We start from the raw sequence: 6,965 nt of genomic DNA on the forward strand, positions 1-6,965 counted from the left end.
GAGATCTGGTGAGGGATTTTTTACAAGCGTCCAATAGCGGAAGGACAAGGGGTAATAGCGGAAGGACAAAGGGTAACGGTTTTAAACTGAAAGAGGATAGATTTAGATTAGATATTAGAAAGTGACTCTTTACTGTGAGGGTGGTGAGGCACTGGAACAGGTTGCCCAGAGCAGCTGTGGATGCCCCATCCCTGGAAGTGTTCAGGCCAGGCTGGACGGGGCTTTGAGTGACCTGGTCTAGTAGAAGGTGTCCCTGCTCATGGCAGGGGGGTTTGAACTCGATGATCTTTAAGATCCCTTCCAACCAAAACCATTCTATGATTCTATGATACGAACCTATGATTCAAGTTAGTGACAAGATACCTCCAAAATTTGACTTCTGTCAGTAATAAGCCTTTAAAAGGCCATGCTGGTGATTGTATTTACTGACGCTCAGTAATCTCCATACCAAATATAATCAGTTTTACACTAGCAACAACATCCAGTGTTGCAGACCGATCTTTTGCCCCGCTGCTTACCTTCTCCTGGAAAGCTTTAGGAAGCGATGGCAGGAGAGGCAAAGACATGGGACCCAGGTAAAGTGCAGAATGGAAGATGTTGCAAAGATGACTCATGTTTTGTTGCATTTTTTTTGCAGAGTGAAACGCAATTAAAGCGTTATCTTGGATTTTGTTGGCAGGGACTCTGTCTAGATTATCCTGGGAAGTAGATTCAACAAGTAAGGCTGAATTATTTCTACTGTCAATTCTCAGAAGTGATCTGTGCTTTAAAGAAGCACATGGATGAAGCTGGTCGTATGTCCAAGCTAGTCCTCTTTACTAGACATAGGCCTTTTATTTTGCTTCAGGATTTCTGTGGAGCAGTCTACTGGTTCTTTGATGTAAACAGCTATTATTTTTCTCTGGCACAGTAACAACACACCAAATCTTCCAATACAATGAAATTTTCCCGGCAGGTTTTATTTGCTTCCCAGATAGCTCATTCCCCACCTCCTACTCCCCCCTGCAAAAAAAATTAAAATAAATAATAAAAAAACCTCCTTTCTCTACTCACTTACAAATTAAATAGACTTTATGCCACAGGAACATGCAAATGTCCTGAGACGCCAGACACTTTAATGGTCTTTTTATAGCAGCACAATAAAGACTGAGCAGCACAGCTGTAAACGCTCATGCCAGTGACTGGATCAGCACAGTTCCTTAGTTTTGCAATAGAAACTTCCCTGCCCTCTTTTTTTTTTTTTTTTTTTTTTTTTTTTTTTTTTTTTTTAACAACTGCACTGAGCACGAAGCCAGCTCACTGCACCTTTGGGAACCCCCAGGTGCGGCCTGCGCCACCGCAGCCCTCGCTGCTGCAACGCAGCTGCCCCTGGGGCGGAGGGCGGCCGTGCCGGTGCGTTCCGGGACTGGGACTCATCACGTGTGAGCCGGCGGCTGGGCGGTTCGCGACGGCGCTGCCGCGGCGGCAGATGTTTCCCTGGGGTTTGCGGATGTGAAAGCCCCCGGCCCCGCTCCCTCCCGAGCTGCAAGCGCGGGGCTTGTCGCTGCGGCTGGGAAAGCCCCGCCGCTGCGCTCCCGGCGGTAGGTCGCGCCAGGGAAGGCGCAGCCCCCCCTCCCGCCCCGGGACCGACCTCTCCGCCCCGCGCCGCCCCGGGCGGGGCCGCCGCTCGCCTCAGCGCGCCGGGCCGGGCGGCCGTTGGCGGCGGGTAACGGCCGCCGCGCGGAGGAAGGGGCGCGGGGCCGTGGCGATGCGGCGCAGGGCGCAGGGCCGCCGCCGGGCGCCGCCTCCTGCTGCTGGTGCTGCTGCGGGCACCCCCCGCAGGTACCGTCCCGCGGCGGGGAGCGGCGCGGCGGTGCCTCTCGCCTCGGGCCGGCGACACCCGGGCCCTCGGGAGGTGCCGGGGCGGCGGGGCCGAGTCACGGGCAGCCGCGCCCCGCAGGGCCGGGGCGCACAGCCCGGGGCGGGCGGCGCTGCCGAGCCCTCGCTGCCTCCCGCCGCTGCCTTTCCTGCAGCATCGGGCGTTCGCGGTTCTCCTGAGTTCCCTCCCTCCCTGTGCCTTTGGCCTTGCCCTCCCTCCTGTATTTACACTGTTCTACAAAAGAGGTGCATGTGTTGCTGCATAAGTGACCTTTTTCGGAGCCGAGCAGTTTTTAAGTTTGTGTTGTTGTCGGGGCCGTGCTGCTTCGTAACAGAGGAGCTGTGCCCTTCAAAGCCCAGCTTTCCCCGTGTGGGTTTTGCCAGTGCTTTTCCCATCTACACCCACCATATCCGCCAGTGGGATTAAACCTCCTCTCCACATGTGGAGATGGCTGCAGGAAAGCTGAAGAATTAACTAAGTAACCTTTTCCTCAAAGATGAACAATGAGTGATGGGGAGAGGGATGTTTCTCCTTCCTATGTGCCAAAGAAACTGTCTGAGGGGGTGTAACACCAAGAGTTGGCGTGGGAAGTGAGTGGCTGGTAACTTTGGTTACTCAGCTAAAAGAGCTCCATCACTTTGTTGAGGGCTCTGATGCACAGAAACAGCTATGTGATAAGGCACCGAGACGGTACATTTCTGGTTTACTGGTCGTGTATCCACTGTGTGCGTAATCGCAGCTGTCAGCTGTCACTGAGCGGGAAATTCAGTTGTACGGCCTCAGCTCTCAGGCTGGGAATGGCCTGAAATGACAGTCTCTGCTTCCTAGTGACATTTTGAAATCTGAACATAGTAAATCACTTAGGATTTCTGATAGTATTACATTAGATTATTTAATTTGTACATCAGTGTGCATACATGCTAGGTCTTCTTATTCCATAATCTGGTTACGATCGCGTTTTACCAGTTCATTTAGAAAGTCAAGGTCTTTTCCAGGGGCAAGATCAGAGGTGAAGTTCAAAGTTCTTCTGCTCTGTGACAGAAAAGGGAAAACTATATGTGGTATTTCAGCATCTGTTCACTGAAATGTCACAGTATTTCTTCTGTCTTTGGTTTTAGTAGGCCTAACAGACATTGTCAACTCCAGAAAAGACAGATCAGTTTTATTGCATTGGGGTTTTATTAATATAGTTTTGAGTTCAGACTGATGTAAAGAATATGAACCTTTTTCTCTAAGGATTTCTCTCTTTTTTTTGTTGTTGTTGTTTTTTTTTTTATTTACTAATGCTGACAGTTTTTGCTTATGTGGTTTTCCTTCAATGAATAATTAAACTTTTGGAGCGTGTTTCTTAAAATGTCTTAATTACATTTGACTTTTCTGAGCCACCTGAAGGAAATTTCCATCTTACTGAAAAGATTCAAAATTTTTAACTTTAGCTTGCTATATGATAAGGAAAAAAGTCTTTTTAACTTATGAAATGTGTTAGTACTGTAACTGTCTGAAAGGAAATATGAAGACCCACTTGAAATACGTAATATAGTTCATATCTTGCAGGCTTTTTGTCAAAGGGGTTAAACTTAACTGAGATAGACTGGAAACTGAAGTTTGGTTTCTCCTGTATGACTTTCATATGACTAGTAATAGAAATGGTAATATTTCTGCACAGCACTTACCATCAATAGACAGCTTAAAAATGCCAGCTGTAATTAAAATACTTGGATATAGAAAAACACTTGACTATCAGCATGATTGAGCAAAAATAACTTAAGTAAGTAGCATTGCTATTTATATACTCTTTTGGTGCAGAAATCTCTTTACAAAAATTATCTCAAAACATAATTACTTTGAAAAAACTATTAGCAATTACCATAACTTAAATAAATCTTTTCCTATTGCTTCATAGAATTTTCATTTCTAAATAAATGAATTGAAACTATGCCAATTGAACATTCTAGTAATACAGTATTTTATTAATTAATAAATTGATTGTTTGATTATTTAAGGCTCATTTTAAACTCTGTTTCCTGGTAACTGCAATTTTCAGACCAAATTTAATTTTCTGATGAATTATTGTGAAGATTAATTTTGCAACTGTAATGCTCATTTTAAGACTAAAAGATTCAGAATGATTTTTTTATGAAATAGCATAAGATACTTGAATATATATAACTGTAGTGGAACTTTTAAGTGGGTGAATGGCATTCCCTTTCAACTCAATGGGCACAGGATTCATTGCGTTCCTTTTGTCAGTAAAAACCTCCCCGGACTCCTCCTTTGGGCTGGATGTGGGAAGGGACCCCTCTTTACCTGGCACTGTTCTAAGTCCCTCCGACCAGAGAGGAGCAGCAGGGTTTGTTTGTCTGTGCAGGCACAATCCATCTGCTGCTTCCAATCTTGAATTGAGACTCCTCCTCCTATAGGCAGAATTCCTCAGAAATACATGAGCTGAATTTCTCTGTGTTTGGGTAGAATTTATACATCTGCCAAGTAGATGTTAAATTTATCATACAGGGTGTTAGCATCTTAGACTTATATTTAACTCACTGCAGGATCTTTGGCCTGTTTCAGTGGCATAAATTAGTAGAAAAGCTGTTGAATTTAACTCCCATCAGATTTTAAAGTTGCCTGATGAATCCTCAAGTAACATAAATACTTCATATGGCAAATGTATCCTTGAATTCCAGTCTTCAGGAATGGCTTTTCAGGCAGCTGGGACGTTTGAATCACCCTGGACTTGGTGAATTACCCCAAACTTCCATGTGTTTGATAGTGATGTAAAACTTTTCTTCATCTGTGATTTTCTGAAAAAGGAATGCCTTGTGTTATGCCTGTAAGAAGTACAAGACAATGAGGAATCAGACCCTATATATTTCTAGTGCTTTGGGATGCTTAAAAAAATTAAATTTGGGGAATTCATTCAGAAATCTCATTTATTTTTCTCAAAAATGAGTGAAAGAGCTTTCCCACTGCTTTTTAAGTGCAGGTTCAGATTGAAGGGATGGAGTAATATATTTAATGAGTTTAAAATGCAGTTTAAACAGTTCCCTTCTCCTTTATTGTTTTTTTGTTGCTCTTTCTGTGGAACATAATGTCCTCTTGATACTTTCTTTTTCTATGAAAAACATCTTTTTAACCTGATCACATGCACTCTTAAAATAGACTGAGAGCGGGAAGATCATCTGTGCTAGAGACTGCTGTGGGAAGTGCCATTTAAATTCCAGGTTGTTAGGAGGAGACCAAAGGAATTCAAGTAGGAAGCCTAAAAAAAAAAGGCTGGAAAAAAATTTAAAAGGCAGTGTAGAAAGAGAGGAAAGAGTGTATGAGAGTTGCGATTCATATGCGGATAGAAATATTTACAGACCGAAATGGCTGCTATGCAAGTGAGATGTGTATGCACACCAAAGAGCATTTAAGCTGACTTTCTCAAAATCTAGCATGCAATGTCACTGAAGATACCAAAAAGCAATTCCAGAAATTCTACGTTGTCTTCCTTCAGTAACTCTATTGCTTCCACTTTTCCTAGTTCTTTCTTAATAAACAGTTCAAGAGCTCCATCTTTGGGTTTAAGTTATTACTGTAAAAAACCCTTCTGCATTGATTAAGTAATGCCTAAACATCGCATAAAGTTATAGATCTGTGCTCATACATTTTCAGTTTGCAGTGCTTAATTTTTCCAGATGAATTTGTTCAGTTGCCTTTTGATAAACTTTGAATACTTTCCTTAAAAGATTATTTTTTTCAGTTTTTCTCTCATTAATTTATTTGGGTTTGGTGGGTTGTTTTTCCCTTCCAATTATGGTACATAAATCAACTTGACAGTTCATAAAATATTTATGGACCATGTGGACAGATAATAGTGTCAGAAGGAATTTTAAAACAGACTGGTTTTCAGGTAGGATTTAAAATTTGCTATAAATTAGTATACTTTTATTAAAATCAAAGCATATGCTGATTTTATCAGTGGAGAATCTGATCGTGTTCTTTTAGGAGGTGAATTTTAGTGAAAAATTAGTTTCATTTCTGCAGCAGAATTCTAGAAGACTTAACATAAATATTCGAATGAGAAAATTTTAATCCATTTTGTTTTTCAAAAAAAAGCATTCAATCCTTTTAGGAGGTATCTGGGGAAAATTAAGTTATCTGAAAAATTTTGCTTGTTGAAGTTGTGGATGATCATGTATGATTACTCATGGTCATCTTTCCTCACTTCTCCCCCCCCCCGACAAGGTTTTATTTCTTCTTACTTTCTAACTATTTTCAATGGTGTACTCCGCTTACATTCTGAAATGACAAGTACAAGCACTTCTTTTAACTTACCTTGATTATCTTGCTCTATCAGGCTGGAGAATTTGCCTTACTTCTGTTTTTCATAACAACAATGTAGAGAAGTACAGTTACCATTTGTATAATAGATGGGGTGCTTTGATGGTTCCCCATTATTGCTTAAATCAAGATAAATCAAAAGAACGCTGGCACTTGGCCCCATCTCTTTTATTGTCCCCAACACATGCCTTAATCTGTAACGAGTTTACCAGAGTATTTTACTGTTGCTTTTACTTTTTGAATATAGAACCTATTAGCAAAAAGCACTGATCTGGTGCCACGTAAATTATTTAGCCCATCTTCATTAAATAATGGCTACTGATGATATGTTCAATATTTTATTGCTGTCTTTTGTATTCAAGACTTTCTATTCCTTTGTTATATACTTTCTTTCCCAGATTCCCCCCCAAAACTGGAAATCATAAGCATACCTCAACTCCCAATAGCCCATGTTCTTTCCAGGCAGGAGGTGGAGACAAAGAACACAAAATGCTGACAGGCTACTAGCCATTGTTATCTTTCTGCTGCTTCAGTTCTGTTTCTCTGGGAACTCTGTAAAAGAAACTGAGATCTGACTTGTACTAGAATGCCCACCTGAAAGATACTTCAGTTTTCTATCAAAGCTTTCTATGTCTTGCAAAACTTTGCAATCTTAATGAACACGTTTTAAATTTCAGTTTAAAATAGAAGAAATGCAAATTAAAATAGCCGTAAAATATATTTCATTTCATGGGGAAATTAAAAAAAATCATAATCATGACAGAACACAAGTTCATTACTTCAT

The sequence above is a fragment of the Falco rusticolus genome, chromosome 3, assembly GCF_015220075.1.
Source record: "Falco rusticolus isolate bFalRus1 chromosome 3, bFalRus1.pri, whole genome shotgun sequence".
Taxonomy (NCBI): Eukaryota; Metazoa; Chordata; class Aves; order Falconiformes; family Falconidae; genus Falco; species Falco rusticolus.